Genomic DNA, 22081 nt, shown 5'->3' with positions numbered 1-22081 from the left:
GTCTACGTAAATAAAAATTATCACAAAATGTATTGGTGAAGGCACATAAGATGTGATATATAGATAACATAATATGTGAAAGAAAAAAATTCATAAAGTTATCTAATAATTATTATTATTTATTTATTTTAATAATTAAATTTTGTTTTGAGAGCGTTTGTACCCTAGTTTTTAGTCTACCACGAATATCATGGCATCATGTAACGCCCATAGACCTAACTACTATTGGCGTTGCTATTTCGGAGGACTAGGCTGTCATGTTTCCGAACCCTATAATTTCACTGCCATATCTTCTGCTTAGGGGCTAAAATAGGTAACACAAAGGTACCCCACGCAGACAGAAAAAACCTTGCAGTGTAATAAACTAGTAATAATTCAAGGTTTGTATATACAATAAAGGTCTTGAGTTCGTAATATGGTAATGCAAGTTTGATTTGTCAGTGATCTATCAGTGGTTCTTAACTTTTAGCGATGGGTGACCATTTTTGAAAATTTAGTTACGCCATGGATTTCTTTTTCTTTTATTTATTTATTTACACACAAATTTATACAATATAATATAAAAACAATAAGCCGCAAAACTGTTTAGCAGTTTGTCTGCAGCAAAAGCGCAGAAAGCAGTTTGTCTGTTAGAGTACGTAACTATAATTGAAAGAGGGGTTGCACTTTATTAGATCTGATCTAAAGACCTGAAACCATTTACCATTTAATGGTAAATGAAAACTAAGGATAGTACAGTATTCTGTAATTGTAATATGAACCCATGACATTTTCGTTTTTTTTCGGGCTACTCTAATGCGATAGGGGTGAGTGCAGATGGCACGCCAAATCCGTGGAAGGACTGCCTGACGGATATGACTTTAAACTGCAAAAATATCTTGCCACCGCTTATTAGAACTTAAACATAAAGGAGGCAGCAACATATAGTTTACCTTCCGGAACTATAATATGCTACAATTAATGTCTGTTCATCTGCACCGCAGAGTAGTGTCATACTTGGGGATTTATTTTTATTTTCTTTGTGTTTGTATGTTTTGTTTATAACTACAATTAAACAAATATTAGCGTAAATACATTTTCCATAATATATGTTATATATAAAAATAACGCATAAAAAGGATCAAAATTAACAGCATCTTAATTTTTTATCCTATTTAAGGAATGGTCACTTTAGGTGCTTCTGGAGCACCAGGTAATCCGCGGACCACCGGTTAAGAATCGCTGGTCTATACTATTGATAATGCACAAATGCACTTGGCTCGCAACCTTATAAAGTAGGTTGTTGAGCATCTCATAGCAATATATTGTAAAATAATTGAAAATTATCATAATACTGTAATAATAGTTTATAATACGCCTGAGGCTATTTCAAACAGCATCACAATTAAGAAAACAATATAATGCGTATCTTTTATCTATTCATTAATTTAAAAATATATTTATTCGCTAATTTTGCATGTACATACATACTATACGATAGACGGCCCTGTACTCGCATAAAGCTATCCTGCTTTTAACATACAGTAATTAATTTACTCGTAAATATTTGCTGTAGTTTTCTCAATAAATATAAAAAACATATAATCAAAATGATTATATGTTTTTTTACCACGACGATCTCGGTGGTCTAGCGGTCTAGCACACCGCTTTACGACCGATGGATGCGGGTTCGATTCCTAGCACGGCACAAACATTTGTATTCATAAGTATGATTGTTTGTATCGGTCTGGGTATTTTCTATGTATAATATGTATGTATTTACAAAAAACAATATATCTGTTATCTAGTACCCATAACACAAGCTTTAACTAGCTTAACTTGGGTCTAGATGGCGCTGTGTGAATTGTCCTGAGATTATTATCATTATTATTATATATTTTATATATAGCATATTGTGTTATTTTCTATTTTTTATTTATAATATTGACTTCATTATTAACCGAGTATATATATTTCACTATTCTATTCATACGCCACCACTTTCTGACACCTTTTCTCTAATCTCTTGTTCTCTTGTATTACAAGTTTAGGATAATAAAAATTTAATCTTAACATAGTATTTAAAAAAATAGGCGCAGCTGGCTGTTGTCTTTTATCTTTTAAATTACGCAACAGATTTGAATGCAGTTTTCAGCAACAGATAGAGTGATTCAAGAGGAAGGTTTATATGTACCTATACATGCGTCTTATAGTATAGAACAAGCCAAGAAATTGAAAGATTTCTAATGCATCCGTGCAAAGTCGGGACTTGTGGCTAGTAAATGAATGAAATGCAAGTGATCGTTGTCTGTGTATGCAAGATATATGAGAAAATCTATTATTGGGAACTCTGTCAGCATAATATTACATTAATGATTGTTAAAAAAAGACTGTTTAGCTGTGCGTTGTGCGCAACTAGACAAATCTGTTTACTCGTTTTCTTTTTTTCAAGTAGACATATATGTCAGATCGTATTATTTATTTACATCTGCCATCTCTAGTGAACCCGTGACCAAAACGTTTGTGACTGCGTCATTGTGGTAAACATTTCGCTTATGTAATGAGATATGATTGTAAATGACCGTGAAAAAAGTTTAAAACAAGAACAGCTATGGCTTATGAAAACCAACGCTGCACAGGAGCATCCTGTCCGCATACGCTGAACCGGCCCTTTCGCCATCTTTAATGAAGTATCCTTTAAAAGCATTTCTTTCTTGTAATTCAATTGGCATTAATAAATAATTCCTATTCTTAGAGTATCATATCTATTCGTTCATTATAAAAGAATATTATAGTCTAAAATCAGAATTATTTGCAATAAAAGGTAATTAAAATGTTAGAATTATGATATGGGCTTCTGCCGAATAAATATTTTTTTTTTATATTTAAATATCAATAGTATTTATATTACCTATTATACTATATTTTCCACGTGGCAAAGCATCTAGTATAGGCGCCTATTGACACTTATCGTCACCATATTTCCCATTCCAGTTAAAAAATGACATTATATATTGAAGCCCCGATCTGTTTATATTTTAAACAAACGCTCATCAATCATTTCGACAAATCTATACACTTGCAACATCAACAAATATTATTATTTATGGTCATAGTGGAGAATCAAAGTGTTTGCCGTGATGTTCAGAGTTATGACTTCATTGTTAACTAGGTAAGGTCACCTGCCAACTGATTGACATTACAAAGGGATAGGCGAGGCTCAGTGATGCCAGTTTAGGTGTTTTACCTCATTTGGGGGATATTTAGTGGAAATTATTGTGGGGAAAATTTAAACAGGAGGATGGAGGGGTAAATAAAAATAGGAAGACAAGTGTGCTGGCTAAAACAGATCAGATCTGTGGACAGAAAAGCGTAATAAAATAAAGGTATTCAGATTCAATATAAAAAAAAACAGTATAGACTACTATATTGGATTATAATCACGTGCCTTAAGGAATGATCTTAGTTAAGGTATTTTTCTTCAAAATTTGAATTTTAGGAGAATTTTGAAAAAAATATAGCAGATATCTGAGATAGATAGTTATACTGGCGAAGCTTCACAACTCAGTAAAACTAATTATACGAGGATCTTAGTATATATAAAAGATTTTTGGCCTTCGAGGATATTTTAATCCACGTACAAATTAGTATACGATTTTACGAAAATCGGTCAAATATGAGAATGTACAATATATTCGAGATTTTATCACATTTTTTTCCTGCGTACGAGGCTAAGTTATTGTCTGTGCGAAAATAATATACACAATAAGAGAGTAGATAAGGACAGGTAGAAGATAATGGCAACACCAATCTTATTAATACTATAAACGCAAAAGTTGGTGAGTACGGATGAATGGAAAAAGTAACAAACATCCATCCAAGATGTTTGTTACTCTTTCAAACAAAAATACTAAAAGTAATGAAACCTTACAGTAATATAGCTTATACATCAGAATAAGAAAGAAAGAAAGAAAAATATTTTATTCAGTGCAATGTAAAAAATACAATATAAACAACAAACGAAAAAAAAGAGCAAATAAAAAAATAACACAGGCTATAATTTAAAAAGAGACTGACTACCCATGTACATTGTGTCAATCATTATATATGATAAATATAAGAGTAATGCAGACGAATTTGTGTGGGTCAGCTAGTTAATGGGATAAAGGTAAGGCAATGATACCGAGGCTAAATGTCTGAATGTTGGCAACCCTGCTTCACTTTGTACTAGGCTTGACACGATCACAACCTCAAAAGGTAGGCGTTACATATGTATTGTATTTTACTTGAAGGTGTTATTAACATTGTTATCATGGTATGGTATTTTTTTGTACCACAGATTGGTTTTAAACAGATTATATATATCGCAACATTAATGTTGACATGGAAATTATTTGTAGTAAACATAAGGCTAGTTGTAAAGGGACTTTCACCTAGATAATAGATTTTTTCATCTAGAAACAAGACGAAAAAATCGTAACGGGACGAAAACTCTTTGTTTGTTAATGATTCACGTAAAAATGGTTGAAATAATTACAATAAAATTTTCATAGAACATGTTAAACTTGTGTCCAGTAGAGGCATGCTGATATATAATACATGCGTAAAATATCTTCCAATCTAAAGAATTAATTTTGTGAAACTTTTCCCTACGCCATTTATAAATTAAAATTAAAAAAATATAGGTGACACCTTATGCATGTTAAAAAAAAAAACAAAAATAAATAAATTCCCCAGATATGGCACTAGTTGCTAAGGGTTTTTTTAATTGGAGGTTTTGGATGTTGTCAGGTGCTAAGACTTAAAGCACTGCGACCTGCATAGATCTATTGTGCTCGTCCTAAAAGTTTCTAATGTAGTTAGGTATATTATTGTTTATTTTTCATGTTCTAAATATAGTCCTTTTTTCAATTGCTACTCTGAAATAAAATAACAAACTGATCTAAATAAAATAAGCCAACTGTGAGTAATAGGAAGCAAACAATTTGATTAAAGAAAATCATTTTACGAACATTAAGGAAACAATGTAGATACGTTATAAAATTGTTAATTAATAATTACACCAATAATAATCGTGAAGGCCTTCTGTTGTATTAAATTCAAATAAATACATTTTATTATTGCGTTATTAATATTACCTACATTGTTGTTTTATCTTGTTACTATAGCCTTTATTGGCGACTACGTCTGCGATATTTTTCCCCGTTTTTGTAACATTTTTATTGCAGTTTCCGTCAGGTTCGCTCCTATTCGTCATAGCGTGATATTCTATAGCTATCTCAGATAAATCAGATATCTATTCATAATCTGATCAGTAGTATCGGAGTTTACCATGGATATTTAAACTTACACACTTTATCTTTTTACAATATTAGTATAGACTAGCAATTACCTGCGACTACTTATCTTCATGGTTTTAATTATAATAAATCCATTCATTTTCTTTTATTATAATAAATAAAAATGTCTAAAACAAGAGTTACTCATTATAATATTAGCTATCTGCGAGCGAAAGTCCTGTCAAAATCGGACCAGCCGTTTCAAAGATTAACCAGAGCGAACAGGCAGACAAATTTTTAAAATTAATATTTTACGTAAGTACCGTATATATTTTCATATGCATTTCGTCAGAAGTGTTAAGACTGCAATATCAATTTCATTTTATTTAGTCCACGCAATGGATTAAAATAAAATAAACGGTGAAACAGGTTGAGGCAGTCATAAAACAGCTACTTTGCTTTATACTATTCCTAAACTAGATACCAGAAGATACAATTTCATTAATTCAGCGATGGATTATTGTACTGCATTCAGCAAGATTGCATTGCGTTTAAAATTGTACTTTGGACTTGCTAATTGGTTGTTTATTTTCCAGATTAGCTGATTGCGATGACATCAGACAACGTAATATGTTGCCTTTGTATTCAATAATGCACAAAATACCAGTCTAACTCGACTGTCAATGTCTAAAAAACTCACAGGAAACTGATGGAAGTAGCAACAAATACCTATATGAAGAACAGTATGGATATCATATCGTCATGCGATGACTGTCTCCTCATGTGCTGTAATTCAAGACAACCTACATAGACCTCATGCTTCCGTCCTCTGTAATTTCACTATCCTATCTTATCTCTTAACAGAAACATATCTTACAAAGCAAGCAGCTTGCAGTCGGCTATTTATACAATCAACCTCGGTAACTCAATAACTTCTCAACTAAACGACTGCACTTATTTGGCTAATAAATTTTTGATTTGATATACGGTACGGTGGTATATATTCCGAATTATTTCCACATGGCCTTACACATGTAGGTACTTTGACGTGTACTTTCTCAGTTTTGAAATGACACTGTTCACTAATTAACGCGAAGAAATGCAGAAGAAATTGTGTGACAATTGCCTTATTAAATCTACTTAAACTATTTATAACTGATATAACGCCGATTCATTCATGCCCATCAAAGATAATCATAGACAATAAGGCACTTAGATCTTGGTCTCTTGATTAATTAAAAGAAATAAACAAATAAGATATAGAAATGTTAAAACCTAATATATCTTTTAAAACGACTCGCTTACGATTTTCTAAAAAACGTATGCGGTATGCCAGCCAGCTTGTGTAATACCGCAGATTCTGGGCAGTGTTCGCATATCAACCACATTTCTACTTTCATATTCTTCATTACGTACCTAACTCTCGCTAACGGGGAGAAAGGACTGTTGCTAATGGGGACTGCTGCCTTATTAACAGCTATGTGGTTTATCAAGTCGACCTTTAAAGTATTCCTCTGGAAACTAACGTGCTTAATTCTAGGTGAATTCGCCACGATGTGCTAGCTGACCTGACTTCATGTTCATCCTATATTCTTCATTGGTACACTGTCAGTGTATACATTACAAGACGGAAGCATAAAAAACTCTCATTAATTATTATATTTATTTGTAGATATTACATATGCTTAAAGCGTTATATTTGATAAGCATGACGCGATTGTGTAATAGTCACAGAACTGCGATTGAATAAAAAAAATAACGTAACACAAATTACCTTCTTCTTATTCCCAATTGATCAAACGTGTATGGCAATAATAGTTCATGCACGGGATTCTCACTTAAAGACTTAGATATCTACATACGTAAGAATGAAAAAAAACTGTCTATTAAAAAAAGAAATGTGTTGTGTTTCATGCCAGTTCTTCTTAATTGAATCTGTATATTGAATAGGATGGTAGGGAAAAAATATTAATAAGAAAATTCAGTTCAAATGTCGTATAAATAATTTTTGAATTAATTTGAACCTAATCAAACAGGACTGTAGGGAAAGATATAATAAATTACGACTTTAATAAGAGGCCAATGAATAAATATTTTTTACTGTAAATTTGAACTAACTACTTCTAATACGATTACAGAGCATTTGTTTAGGAATTATGTGTTCACTAAGTGGTCTCAAGGTAGATTTTTTGCAAATTCCCGTCAATACAAGGCTGATGTACTGACTAATGCATTTGAGATACGGACGTATTCGATAGACTATAGCGTTTATATTACTATAGGATTACTATACTAACATTATAAATGACAAAGTCTGTTTGTTTGTTATCTTTTCACATATAGACGTATGAATGGATCTAAATTAAATTTATCGGGAAGATTGTTTTACATCGACGGACATAGACTATCACTAATCTAAAAATAGCAGATGAAGTAGGTAATTGATAGTATTATCTAAAATAGCATATATACAGATACGAACCTTAGAATGAAATATCTATAAAATATAAATGTATAAACATACAAAAAAAGAAAAATAATAGATAATAAATACAAAAGACATTTGCAGCCATTGGTCCCCAACGCATATATTAATAAATCATACTTATTATTAAAGCAATTTTTGTTACAGTATATATATATATTAAAAATCTTTACCTCTATAAGCGACAGCGATTTATGTTGTATTAACAACATAAATCGCTATCGCTTATATAGTCAACCAAAGCCCTAAAATCGAAGTCTAAAAATGTAAATTCGCACTTAACAACGAGGTACTAAATACTTATTTGCCAAACATATTCACAAACTTGTCGGTATTTTAGCAATATTTGCTGGATTTAATATTCCTTTGTAGTCTAGTCCAGTTTGTTACATTTTGACGAATATTACCTACATCATAACATGGGGACTAGAGTAGAAGGCGAATAGGACGGGGTATGGGTATATCCCGTCTCCTATAATTGGTCCCTTATCCACGCGGTTTCCCCTGGAAAACATCATGATAAATTCTTGGTGAATTTGTCACAATGAGCTAACTGACCTGACCTCATGCTCATCTTATCATCCTCCTACCTGCGTAACCCGTTAGCGCAGGCGGGTACACCATTCTATTATCATCCAAAAAAAAATAGGTTCCTTGTCACATGTTCTCCTACAACCATTTCCTTGTCCCTGATTCTAATAGAGATCGAAATTTTAACAGCCTGAGCCGTAGTTCGGACCCCTGACTGTGACCACAGATTAAAGTTAAGCATTGGAATTCAGCGGCCCCATAAGTCAGAAGTTCTTCTGCCATTAAGAAAACTCGCCCTCTACACTAGTCCCTATTTTCATCTGGTAAAGTTGTAAAGGTCTGCTGCAGCCAACAACAATAGAGTAGTTAAAAAATCGCAAGAATTTATGAAGCGAAAGGAAGCTAACTCCTGCTGGATGGATAGTGAAATTACAGAGTACGATATAATAATAAATCTAACTATTAATTATTTGGTTTGGATAAAAAACCAATATACAATTCAACTGTTGATGGCCCACCTGTAGGATAAGTCCCTATTTAATGTAATAGAAATAATTATATATAAATATTCACATAATCCTAAAAAGCTCCTAACCTAAAACAGGTCTTAATTTAATTACAAATACAAAAAGCAAAACTAATTTCCTGCCCATTTAACAAATTTAACATTGAACGAGCACTGACATCATCCAGGTATGAATTAGACCAATCTAGACTAAAATAAATATAGACACAAATTAAAAAACAATATTCCCTCGCTTAATTTTAGTTATTTAAACTGTATCAGATAAAGAATTTATTTTTTATTTTAATTCTTAAAATACCCGATTTTACAAACTCCTTCACATATACAGTGGTACAGCTACATTTTATGAGTATTACATCACTAATTTTATTTAAATGCACGGACTAATAATTTACCGTGGCTGACTTTATACAAAGTCATACATATTTAGTTTTAGAGAGATATGGCAATGAAATTACTGTGACATAAAATGGAAATATTATAATCAAACTCCAGAATTATTAATATAAAAGTCTAAGTAAGAGGAACAACTATTCCAGGGTAATTTGAGCTATATATTAAGTTAATATATGTAAAGTTATCAAAATTATGAACACCCAGACTTAGGCGGGTCTGTTACTACTTATGAGTCCATACTATGATAATGTTATGATTGTGAAAACCAACTATTTTTAATTAAAAAAAATAAACGTGAAAGGGCTGAAATAGTCTTCAATTTATATTGAAAGTTTATGCAGACGTAGTCGCGGGTAACAGCTAGTTCTAAATGATGAAGCTGTAACAATATTATCTCATATCAATATAATAGGTAAACGCAAAAAATACAATCAATAATAAATTTTATTGCCCGTCAATAATGTCTAAATTAAAATAACTGACTGAAATTAGTAGTCAAATACCAATAAAATGACATCATTTAGAATCATTCAAAGTAATTGCATATCTGGTATTGATTCCATTCATATAATACTGTGATGTGACATTGAGTCAATCATCTGGTAACTATATGAAAACATACAGGATCGTAATTGGAGCGCGAACTTTGCTTCTGAGATCAAAATTAGTATAATTACAAGAATTAAGTAACTGCCGAATAAAAAAATGACCTAAATTGAGGATGACACTCATTTTGATTTCGTCGATTACAAACAAACAAAAAGCTCATCGTAAACAATTCAGTTAGCAATTTAGGAGCTACGATATCGCAGACAGGCACAGAAACATATACAGGAATGTCAGACTTATAACACTCTAATTTTCTGTAGTGTGTAAAAATAGCATCCTACTAAATATTTTATATATTCCTTTGGAAACATTAATGAATTAATAGTTATTGAAATTTACGATATCTACATTTAATAAATATAAAATTAATAATTAATTCAAAGTTATTTATGACCTTTGTAGTGTTAGTGTTATTTTATATTGTACTACTAACGTATAAATTAGTTTTAAAAATAAAAACGACAAACATCCTATGACTACATGAAATAAAGTTGAATATATACATGAAAATGATAAATATTATATTTAATTTTAAAGATATTTACAAATGACTAAAACTAATATGAACTTTAATAAAATATACAGGTATATTGTCAAATCAAAATAGTTTCAGCAAACAACTTGACTCATGGTTTCATATTGTACCAATTTTTTGTCGAACAACCGTAGCTAAACGACGGCTACACATAAAATTATTTATATTCTGAATTCCACGTAATTGTACATCATGTACATGTAAGAAGTTGCTGTAATTTCAGGTAGGTTACAATTTTTTTTTATAAAAAACATATATTTACGCAACGGCCACAGTTAAAATATGTACCCGTGTGTATTTGAATCAAAGGTCAATAACGACAAATCACTTGCAGCTACTGTGAAGCTTTTTACCGTTTGTTGATACCGTCACAGCCCAAAATAATTGTTGCTAGCTCCGTTTTTGTGGTACAGACACCTAGAACTTTTTATATGTACATATATGTTCATTAATAAAAAATATATGTTACTTTGAAATTACAAATAGACACTTAAATATTTATTTCTATATGAGTGTCTGTTTGTGATTTAAAATTAACAGCTTTTCACTAAATGCGTATACTTACATCAAATAATTGTTCTTGCTAATCTCTGAAACAGTTGGACTGATTTTGACCGGACTTTTACTCACAGATAGCTAATGTTTTTTTTTTATGGATGATAATGGAATGGTGCACCCGCCTGCGTTAACGGTTTACTTTGGCGGGGAGCTAATGTTATAATAAAAATATTCAGGCTAGTTCTATTTTAAAAAAAATATATATATCTATTATATAAAAAAAAAGGTAAATTCCACGCTGGCTAGTATATCCCTTCAACATTACGATAGCATACCCATGCTTAGCCGGGCGCCTCGCCAGTTATACCAATTATCGACTAATAAAAAAGATGGATTTGCTCATAGTTTAGCTAATAAACATACGTATGTCTTTATTATATCATCAATACGCATGATCATTGTCATTGACACAATACGTGTCGTCATATCTTATTATGGTCATTAATAACTGCACGTGGGTGTAGACAGTGAGTATATTTAAATATTTAAGTTACTCTTATATCCATCATCTATTTTACTGTACAATAACATGCACTAATTTTATTTAATAACATTATTTGTACTCCACAAACAGTATTATAAGATGAGCCATTAAAATATGGTATACATATATTTACTCCACTTAAAGATCGTTTTGGAAGTATTTATTAGATCACTTTTTATACCTTAATTACTCTGTAAGGTATAATTTTTATATTACATATATTTTTGGTATTGTAAAGAATTAATAAATAAATATTTTGAAATCACTCTATTTCCTGGTCGTCTGCACCCTCCTTTGCTACGGCTCTACTCAGGAGGCAACTATTCTTGGGTAGGTAGGAAGGAATTTTTAATAATATGAAGTTCTGGCCCTATTACTAACCTTCATACTTATTCAAGGTAAACTAGGCTACGGGGGTGAAGGGGATTTTAGGAATGTAGTCTACATTACGATAAATCTTATCATCATCATCATCATCGCAGCTCGGAAGACGTCCACTGCTGGACATAGGCCTCCCCCAAAGATCTCCACGACGATCGGTCCTGCGCTGCTCGCACTCAATGCCTTCCAGCGATCTTGACCAGATCGTCGGTCCACCTTGCTGGAGGCCTTCCCACGCTGCGTCTTCCGGTTCGTGGTCGCCACTCGAGGACTTTACTGCCCCAACGGCTATCTGTCCTACGAGTTATGTGCCCTGCCCATTGCCACTTCAGATTCGCAATTCTTCGGGCTATGTCGGTCACTCTGGTTCTTCTGCGGATCTCCTCATTTTTGATTCGATCACGCAGAGTAACTCCGAGCATAGCCCTCTCCATTGCCCTCTGAGTGACTCTGAGCTTGTTGATGGAGCCCATAGTTAGCGACCACGTCTCTGTTCCGTAAGTCTATATCTATACTATATCAAGTTGATCTTTACGTGGTTCACGATGGTTTACAAGGAAACCATTCTGATAAATTTATGGCGAATTTATCACGATGGGCTAACTGACCTGACCTCATGCTCTACTTATTATTCTCCACTGATGCCCCGCCGTAAACCGTTATCACAGGTGGGTGCACCATTCCATGTATAATCCATAAGACCTGGGCTACGGTATATAATAGTACATATAGTATACTGGCGGGACACCAGTGGAGGATAAGAAAAAAAAGTGTTAGGACATTGAGATCATTGTGACGAATTTGCAGGTATGCCGGCAGTATGTTTGCTATGGCACTTTATAATAAAAAACTAAATGTTTTTCGACAATAATCATAATTTAAGAACGTTTAGTCTGGCCACATACTTCCTGTAAGAGTCGACCGAATCGTAACGACAACGCTGTTCGATTAGCGCATTTGCAAATACTCCAAACGAATGGCGCAGTCTACATGATTCGTCCGAAATAGAATAGAAAATCATTTATTCAAATAAACTTACATTGAAGCACTTCTGAATAATCATCAATTTTTTTTCAATCTACCGCTCATTCGAAAGCTAAAGAAAAAAGAAAGCTTAAGAAAGAAAACATGAATAAGAAGAATGAGCGAGAAACTTGCGTGTTGCTCTTTTAAATAATTTTGTTGTTACACAAAAATTGTTTTGAATTTCGGCTCTGTCACATTTTGAGCAGCTTCGGACAGATTATTGTAAAATCTTACGCAATTACTATAAAATGAATTACTGACTTTATGTAGACGGCATTTAAGCAAATTTAGCTTTTTTTAATGAACAATAATGTGAGTCTAATCGCAAATTAAATTAATTTGAAACATAAGATCAGCGTAAGCCTAAATCACTGCATGATAAATAGTTATTATAATTTTCATTATTAATGAGTGTCCTTCATGCAAAAATATGATTTTTGATGCGGAAATATTAATGATGTCACCACACATCGGCAAACGTGATAAATTCATGTTTAATTATAATTCAGTCATTTTATAAATGTCTGTATTTATTGAGGTCACGCTAATACCCGTATATTAGACATATGATATTAGGTTTAATCATAGAGGAAAAGTTAAATAACCTCTAAATGATTAGCAATAATAATGTATATTATAATTAATTCTATAGAACAATTTTTTTATTTAAGGAATTGGAATGGTAAACAAATAATGATTAAATAACTGGTTGTAACTGAGACATATGTTTAAATGGCTAATGGTCACGTTATCATGTGACAAGAGCGGTATTATCTCATGCATTGCTATTCTGGAGGACTAAAATGTCATGTCACTAAAACTGTAATTTCAATACCATATCATATTATTCTACCAAAACATAGCTTACTTAACAAGCTGCTTGGTGCTTGAAGTAGTCAGGGGAACCTTTGTCTATCTACTACATAGACGACTTTTTACAAAGCCTACTTCAGTACTATAACTATGGAATGTTGGATACAAATACATCTATGTGAATAATAACTAATTGTTTAAGTAAATATTTATCACAGACTTACTCAACGTTCGCTCGTAAAACTTTGCATTTTAGTTTGTTTGAACACATATAAATGGGACCGATTATTTATATTTGTCTATAGTATGTCCACATAGTAACAACTCTGGAGGTAGGTATGTTACTTTTTTAAATGCCATAAAATATAGTTTTTTTTTATAACCGGCATGACAGGTTTATAGCTGACGATCCACCTGATTTCATAAAATACACTCAATTATATAATACAATTCAAAAATATATTACGGCACTCTTATCATAAAATACGTTTTTAATATTTGGGAGCATTTTTTTATTTATTTATGGTTTAGTTACATCTGTAATGAAACTTTAGTAAAGCGAGAAACAAACCCGCCAACAAAACAATTTATACTTTATGTTCAGATATATAACTTTCTTTTCAGACTACTCTAATGCTCTTTGCCGCAGCTGGCCTTTACAGCTTCACTGAATGATAGGGGGCGAAAGCAGAGGGCATTCCAAACACGCGGAAGGTCTTATGAAGAGGCTGAAGGCCAACGAAGGCCTGGCGCATAAGACTTTAATCTGGGGGCAGGTCTGTCCTAGGGGTTCAGCCGTGTCGTGGCCCTCGTAATTTCGATTACGCGTTTGATTTGATCGATATTTTTAAGTTTGTCATTAATAGTTAAATTATCATATTTTTATACTTAGTTATTTATTTATTTTATACTTAAATATATCCAAATTTGTCGTCGCATAATATCGTATATTAGTCGATGCGTTCGTTCATTCGAATCGTCGATACCTCTGTTACATCATATATGAATAGCCTCTAATATAGTTTTGAATAATGAATGAATGTAAAAATAAAATAACATTCGTCACAGGTGTAATTTATTATTGTCACATCGAGATGTCACGACTTCATTTATATTTGTGAAGGAGAGTGGTGACATAACGTTTATTTTTTACTAGCTCACCGGCGCAACTTCGTCTGTGTCACCTAAGAGAGAGCTGTCAAACGGAATAATTTATCCCTCTTTGTGCAACATTTTTCTATGACTGTCCGCACCTATTGGTTATAGCGTGATGTTATATACCCTTCTGGGCTCTCCAAAACTTTTACAAAAATAGAGATTTTTTTCAGCTCAATTCATAAGGTTACCGATACAAACATATAACTAACTCTTCATCTATATATATAAATAAAATTGGAGTATCTGTTTGTAATATTGAAACAACCGTTTTTTACTACATGCATATGAATATAAATACGGTACATACACCAAAATAAATTTTTTTACAGTTTTTGTCTGTCTGTCTGGCTGTTTGTTCCGGCTAATCTCTAAAATGGCTGGACCGAATTTGACGGGACTTTTTTTGGCAGGTAGCTGATGTAATAAGGAGTAACTTAGGCTATCTTTTTTTAGATCCTTTTTTATTATGGAAAAAAAGTATGAAAATAATTTTCACGCGGACGAAGTCGCGGGAACCGCTACTCACACATAATGTAAAAAATTCCTCTAACTGTCCCTGTAGATTACGGTCGTAGTTGCATATATGTAGGTACTACAAATATGATACATATAAATAAATTGTGATAACCGTTGGCACAACAACAGAAAGAAAGTGAAAGGATATATAGACACCATGTCATTACCAAGGCATGCAGTGTGACAAATTGACTACAGTATGTTACTGTTGCGTAAATAGGGTTGCCAACTAAACTTGTTGCCTCGTACAAGTGAACTCAAAAGTCTCGTACATTGACTATCCTATTACGTACATCGTTGTATGTTAAAACGATTGCAAAGTGTAATTTATTGTTACTAACATCGCCAGGTTTATTATTTTTTAATTAAAGAAGATGTACAAAATTTACAAACTTGATACAAAATACTTTAAATTGACTAATTGGAGATTAAAATATTCTATTAGAATAACTTATTTTATATTTAATTAAGCAGTTAATAGTTAAATTATAGGTGTGGTCATGATTTGTTAGTCCACAGAATTAGCAACGTATGAGGTGTACATACATTACGTGGGACGTCTTCATTTTTATTATACCAATTACGTAAAAAATAATATACATTCTATTTATTAACTTAAGTATTAATTTTGAATGAATCAACAAAATTTTGCTAAGGTCAAAATCTCGTACAAGGTATTTAAAATCTCGTACCGGTACGATTGGCAACCCTGTCGTAGATTGCCACTGTTACATAAATTTATAGTACAAGGTCACTGGGTGACGTCAGGACGTTGGCCCCTGACTTGTTCAAAGTTCCGTACTCTCACTTAATTGTTAGTTTACTCATTTTTGTCAAACATTGCATTAACACAACTTAAAATTAAAAAGAAATACGACATTTACGAAAATATTTTATCTATGTATATTTTATAATATATTAAACTAAATATTACGAATCCTGAACAAATGGTTAGTAGAATGTTAGTAATGGAAACTGGTCCTAATATTTTTTTTTGAGTTATGATAATGAAATGGTGCACCCGCCTGCACTAACAGTTTACGCTGGCCGGGCACCGGGTACAAATTCACCAGGAATTTGTCACAATGGTTTCCAGCAGGAATCGCGAGGACGTCAACCTGACATGGTATATTGCTAGCCAAAGCCGGCGGAAACTGGCATGCAACGCATGCGGGCGCCTCGAAGGGGGCGCGATCTCATGATTTGGATTAAAAGTATAGAATCTATAGAATACTTAATCAATTGTAATAAAAAATGTAACTATGAATACGGAAGCGAAAACCGCGCTAGGATAAAAATTGCATGCGGGCGTTGAGGATCATGAGGGATCATTCTTATTAGCAATCCTCTTGTCCCTCTATTTTTTTTAAAAGCACCCGCCAGCGCTTACGGTTTACGCCGGGCAGGTTACGCAGGGCACCTGTGAAGGATGATAAGATGAGAATGAGGTCAGGTCAGTTAGCCCATCGTGACAAATTCACCAAGAATTTATCACGATGGCTTCCAGCGGGAACCGCGTGAAGGTCAACCTAACATGGTGCATTGCTAGCAATAAGATCAATCCACATTACTAACAATCCCCTTTCCCCCGCTCTGGCCCATGTTATGTTAAGTTGACTATACACAGACTAGGAATTCATTCAAGTCAGCTAGCCCATCATAACTATAACCATGATGGGCTAACTGACTGCACGCTCATCCTACGTTTTTCAACAGAATCCAATAGTACAATCGAGTATACCCTTCCAATATCATCCGTTAAAAGTGTCGTTTAAATGAATGATATTCGAATAACACGAGCAAAACATAGACTTTTAGTTATAAAATTCAATAACAATGAGGCATCTCCTATCCTATCTTCCCTAGTAGTATGATAAGTTAAAAATAATGTTTTCAATTGACATCTACAACAGATAAGATTATGTACCGTCGATACGTAACTATAAAAGGGGAGGGTACTGTTTATAATGGTGACTATTTGTTGGAATATACATAATATTAGATCGACCTGGCAATAGCTGCGCATGCATGGGAAGAAGCTCTTTCAACACAGAAATGTGTATGCAAAAAAGTAAATAACATTTAAGTGTTTTCAGACCTTTATAAGGAAACCTATGTGTCAAGCATAAGTTTTATTTTGCAAATGATCATTTGCTAAGCCTAGAAAGGAGCAAGATTCACATAAATTTCCAGGAAAATACGAAAATATATGATTTTATAATAAAATAAACAAATCCTGCTTCAATATACTGATGACCTCGGTGGTCTAGCGGTGTAGCATACCGCTTTACGACCGATGGTCGCGGGTTCGAGTCCTCGCACGGCACAAATATTTGTATTCATGAGTATGATTGTTTGTATCGGTCTGGGTGTTTTCTATGTATAATATGTATGTATTTACAAAAAAAAATGTATTTGTATCAGTTATCTAGTACCCATAACACAAGCTTTAGCTAGCTTAACTTGGGTCTAGATGACGCTGTGTGAATTGTCCTGAGATTATTATTATTATATTGTAAAAAACATACCGTATATATCTATATAAAGTATAGGGGAAATAAATCAAGTCTTTATCATATAATATATACCATTATGCGTATATGTATACGATATTATCAATCAATTTATACTTGACAACTATGATTGATAAATTATGGGTGTGATAATCCTATATATATATATATATCTTAACATAATATTATAAACGCGAAAGTTTGTGAGTATGGATGTCTGTTACTCCTTCACACAAAACTTTACAATAATATAGCTTATACATCAGAATTTTATATATAAAATTCTCGTGTCACAATGTTAGTTACAATACTCTTCTAAAACGGCTTGACCGATTTTTATGAAATTTTATATGCATATTCAGTAGGTCTCGGCTCCTATCTATTTAGTAGAATCGGCTACTATCTATTTTTCATACCTCTAAGTGATAAGGGTTGTCCACCCCTAAAATTATTCTTTTATTTTTTGGGCAAAATTTTTTACTTATATTTTATTATTATGTGTCTTTAAAAAAGACATTCAACCCTAAATTCACCCTTCTATCACCAACCCCTATTTTTTTATAGCATTATTAATTTATACGGCAAAACAGCGTTTGCTGGGACAGCTAGTAATATATAGAAACCGTGGGCACAGCTATTACATATATAAAATCGTTTGTTTTCACTGATGCAGTAATGCACAGCCATAGTTAGCAGTTTGAAACCTGAGGTTACCTAGTTTTGCTATATCAATATAGGCATTATATCTATAATTTGAAATGATATAAGTCTTATATTTAGCATGTCCCAGGTGTAGTGGTTTGAATGCCATGAATTTTCACGTTGACTGGCACAGTGCCATTGTTTGGCAACCGAAGTGTACAGTGGTAGGGTGACGGCACCAATTATGGACATTTTAAGCAGACGATTTCTTGTTTCTTTGAATAACATCAGATTTTTTGAGTGAACATGGATGACAGTTAGTAGTCAAATATATTAATAAACAAAGAATACAATAAACTTACTACTGTTTACTACAAAACGATACATTTTGCAAAAAAAATACAAAAAATAGGAGATCGCTAAACCCCAGTGATATACATCTGAAATCTAGTAATGGACACCCAATTATGGACTATCCCTGAACTATGTATCCCCAATTAAGAACATCCATTTATGGACACAGAATATGTATTATCAATAGTATTGACAGGAAATTAAATAAAAGTTTGTCAAAAGGAAGATGGATTAAATAAAAACATTGTTACTTTCAGTCTTTAATCATTCGACTTTTCAAAGTAGGCTTTTCAGTCTTTAGCAACTTACCCATAAAAGAAATATTACGTACTCTTCATACTAATAAACATAAACAATTTAATATAAAACAATTCCACTTCAAGTTTAACTTTCATTTATAAGATATCTTAACTCTTTGCTCTTAAAACTAATAAACAATTTAATATAAAAAAAATCCACTTCGAGTTTAACTTCCATTTATAAGATATCTTAACTCTTTGCTCATAAAACTAATAAACAATTTAATATAAAACAATTCCACTTCAAGTTTAACTTTCATTTATAAGATATCTTAACTCTTTGCTCTTAAAACTAATAAACAATTTAATATACAACAATTCCACTTCAAGTTTAACTTTCATTTATAAGATATCTTAACTCTTTGCTCTTAAAACTAATAAACAATTTAATATAAAACAATTCCACTTCAAGTTTAACTTTCATTTATAAGATATCTTAACTCTTTGCTCTTAAAACTAATAAACAATTTAATATAAAACAATTCCACTTCAAGTTTAACTTTCATTTATAAATGGTGATGGAATAATTACACCTAATACAGTCTCTAACGGGTGCTTTTGTGGCGTTGATGTTATACGGTCTTCAGTGGTATTTTCATTTATGGAACTAGGGGCTATAAAATTTCCAGTGCCTGATGTCGAAGGCTGCACTTCATTGGAAGCTACAGCAACATCTGTCTGAGATGTCGGCGTCACTTGGATTACGCTCTGACTATATGGCATAATTTTGTCTAATACAGATTCCAAAGGTTGCTCTTGTTGCATTGAACGGTTGTTAGTGGACTTTTTATTTAAGTGGCTAGAAGCTATAACATTGTCAGTACCCGATGTCGAAGGCTGCACTTCATTTGAAGCTACAGCTAAATCTGTCTGAGATGTCGGATCTAGTTGGATAACGCTCTGGCTCAAATGTTTATTTTTGGCCCAAATCACGTACAATGACTCATCTTCTGGATGTAAAAACTCTTGTAAAGTGTCTCTATCCTTGTAATACATTTTATTGAATAGTTCTAACTTTTGAGGTGAAAAAAGCTGAATTATTTCTTTATCTAAATATTTCATAAACTCACTTTGTTTTGGGTCATGCTCTTTTTGGGTTAAATTTTTGTTTTTTATTTTGCTCATATCAATATAATCCGATCCAAATGGGTACAAACCTCCAGCTCTGAACCCGCTTTGGATACAGTCTTTTGAAATTGTAGTTAATGAATTTCGTAATACTTGGGCGAAATTTTCCTTTTTTAATATTTGTCCAAGGTGATCTAGCTGCCATCTTGAAACTTCTTTTCGCCAAGCTACCTTTAAGGGACGAAACACTGCCAAGTCCATAGGTTGCAGAATGTGCGTCGAATTCGGGTATAATGCCATGTTCTGAACAATAATTTGACAAATGCAACGTTAGGTGTGATTTATGTCCATCTAAGAAAAATAGAACAGGCTTTTTTATGTTTTCCTGTTGTAGCCAAGGATCGAAAATATTTGTGATAAATTCATAAAAGGTGCTTCCGCACATCCACCCCGATTCTGATTTTCCTATTCCCCAATCACCGGGAACGCTCGCTGATATGTGCGCCGGTACTCTTTCATATTTGAAAACAATCATAGGGGGAGCAAGGTGTCCCGCAGCATTAGCTGTTACAAGAACAGTAAGGTTCTCTTTTTCGTCTCCACTAAAGTTATAAAGGTGTTTTTCACCCCGTTTGCAAAGCACTCGGCCTGCTTTTGGTGACAAAAAGAAAGCACTTTCATCAGTATTAAAAACTCGGCTTGGATCTTTCAAAATGTCTTTGAGGCCTCTTTATTCTAAATATGAGTCGATTTCAGAAAACCATTTTCGCAAAGCTTCTTCACACACATCGTCTCTCGATTTGGAAAGATTTTGCGCGGTTTTCTCGACGACATCTGGGTGCCTCTTTAAAAAAGATTGAAACCATTTTTTCCCTGGCTTATTATTAGTAAAAGGACTAGGTCTCCCTTGCTCGACAATTATTTTTTGTACGCTTTCCATTAATAATTCACGATTTACTGGAAAATGTTTTTCGCTCATTGCTACTAACCATTTCACTAAAATGTCTTCTTCGGCTTTTGAAAGAACTGTTTGTGGCCCCATTGCACACTCCAAAGGACTTTTGCCCGATATTTTATTATATAGTGTAATACGCGGAACACCCCACCTCTTTGCTGCCGTAGCAATCTTCTCTCCCTGTCTGACTGCTTCAACAGCTTGCCCCATCTGCTCAGGGGTGTAATCTTTTTTGGCGCCATCTACGAAATCCAGTGGTACCAATTATAGACACAAAAAATTATCCAATCTTGGACACATGTTCATTACTGGTAGAAGTTGTCCAAAATAAAAATCACGACTAAATAAATAATTGTTATGACATAAAGAATTATTTTAAGCGACATTCTCACAAAATACTCTAAAAGTTAACTTTCGACACATGTCCATTACTAGAGGTTTCGATTATCTAGAAACCAGTAATGAACATCTCGTAAAAAATATTAAAATATTGAATCTACCGGTTTACGTTAATTTTAATTTTCTTTTAAAATCCTTTAACTTTAAGTAAAATAACATGATTGTACAGGAAACAACAAAGACATTGAAGTAATTTTCAAAAAACAATACTCACTCTCTTAACGATTTTCACAATAAAAACAGATTTTTGTTTGCGACAACCAACACGACAAATTTAACGGTCAGCCATTTTGAAGCAAAATGGCCGTTTTCGATGACATTTGACATTATGACAGCTAAAAGGTGGACGTTTGAGTTAAGGTGTTGCTGGAGCAAAAATAAGTGTGTTCTAGCTTAATATTTAATTATTATTTTTTAAGTGTCCATAAAAGGGTCTTGTTCATTATTGGTGCCGTCACCCTAATGAAATAAGACTGATTGTATATAAATCGAATGTAGTATCAAGTAAAAATAATATATATATATATATCTATATTCCTGCGACACAAGCCTTGAGCTTAGTGCAGGGATTGCTG

General features: G+C 32.9%; 1 protein-coding gene and 1 long non-coding RNA gene across 2 annotated transcripts in view; one reads left to right on the top strand and one right to left on the bottom strand.

The window, feature by feature from the left end:
- The window catches only part of LOC131849737 (uncharacterized peptidase C1-like protein F26E4.3), a 77838-nt gene that overhangs the window by 11195 nt on the left and 44562 nt on the right, over positions 1-22081 (bottom strand). The gene's annotated exons all lie outside the window — the stretch shown is intronic.
- Positions 2499-6099, top strand: LOC131849738 (uncharacterized). The gene is made up of 3 exons (XR_009357805.1): positions 2499-2669; positions 5478-5573; positions 5855-6099. It is a non-coding gene; the product is annotated as an uncharacterized LOC131849738 (long non-coding RNA).

Source organism: Achroia grisella, unplaced genomic scaffold, assembly GCF_030625045.1.
Source record: "Achroia grisella isolate CSIRO2021 unplaced genomic scaffold, CSIRO_AGI_Agris_v1 utg660, whole genome shotgun sequence".
In the NCBI taxonomy this organism is placed as follows: Eukaryota; Metazoa; Arthropoda; class Insecta; order Lepidoptera; family Pyralidae; genus Achroia; species Achroia grisella.
This window is presented reverse-complemented; position numbering and strand designations above follow the sequence as displayed.